Source organism: Chrysochloris asiatica, unplaced genomic scaffold, assembly GCF_000296735.1.
Source record: "Chrysochloris asiatica unplaced genomic scaffold, ChrAsi1.0 scaffold00016, whole genome shotgun sequence".
Taxonomy (NCBI): domain Eukaryota; kingdom Metazoa; phylum Chordata; class Mammalia; order Afrosoricida; family Chrysochloridae; genus Chrysochloris; species Chrysochloris asiatica.
This window is the reverse complement of record NW_006408534.1, coordinates 26,355,353-26,356,623: the sequence shown is the minus strand read 5'-3', so window position 1 is coordinate 26,356,623 and position 1,271 is coordinate 26,355,353.

Sequence of the window (1,271 nt, the reverse complement as noted above, 5' to 3'; positions counted from 1 at the left end):
ATTGTTTCTATAGTTTTTCTGTTTTCTATCTCATTTATTTCTGCTCTGATCTTTATTATTTCTTTTCTTTTGGTGACTGTGGGTTCCCTCTGTTGTTCTGTTTCTAATTGTTGTAGATGCTGTGTTAATGTGTTAATTGTAGTTCTTTCTTCTTTTTGGATGTGTGCATTTATTGCAATAAATTGTCCTCTCAGCACCGCTTTCACCGTGTCCCAAAAATTTTGGTATGTTGTGTTTTCGTTCTCATTGATTTCGAGAAAGTTTGCAAATTCATGTTTGATTTCTTCTGCTACCCAGTCGCTTTTCAGCATGGTGTTGTTCAGTTTCCATATATTTGTCTTGGTTTCCTTGGTTTTTCTATTGTTGATTTCTAATTTGATAGCATTGTGTTCTGAGAAGATGCTTTGTAGTATTTTTGATCAAAGCTTTTTAATACATAGAGCCTCACTAGTGAATACATAGAGCTCACAAAAAATACACATATATATATAATATGTTTGATAATTAAATATATTATTTTGTTAAGTGCCATCTAATAGTGTTTCCAAGGAGTGATGGCGAGTTTGAACCGCCCACTGTGTTGTTCAAACTGACCTTAAAGCCCAGTGATTTATCTTACAGTGCCATACCAGGATATAGGACTTAAAAATTCTATTTAGATCATTGAATATTTTTACAGATTAATAGTTGGGCTTGATGCACCCTTTAGTTTGAATGAATTTTTGGCAACATATGTGAGCAGAACTATATAAGTTACCCACCTTACGGTATGCTGTCTTATGGAAATACATTTCTGTGGAAGCATACTACAGGTTCTACATCATTATTTGTATTTGTGCTTATTTCCCCACTAGTTAACAGTCTCTTGAAAGTCTTGGCTTACATTTTCTAGAGTCAACATTTTATGTGTAATTATGTTATTGTTGTTGTTAGTTTCTAACTCATAGTGACCAATGCACAGCAGAACAAATCACTGCCCAGGCCTGTGCATTCCTCACAATTGTTATGTTTGTATCCATTATTTCTGCCTAGTGAAGGCTATGTCAATACAACTTGGGCTTTGTCCTTCAATACCATAGGTTCTTGATCATATAGTATCTCCTGAAATTGATCATTAACTAGTTCTTTTAGTACATTGACTATGTGTATTTCTTCTACTCTCTTTAAACACTTACTAAATCATTCATTAATTTGCCTAGAGAATTCGGGAACTTGAATTTTTTCTTTAGTCTTTTTCAGCTTGAGAAATGCTGAGTATGTTCTGCCTTTTT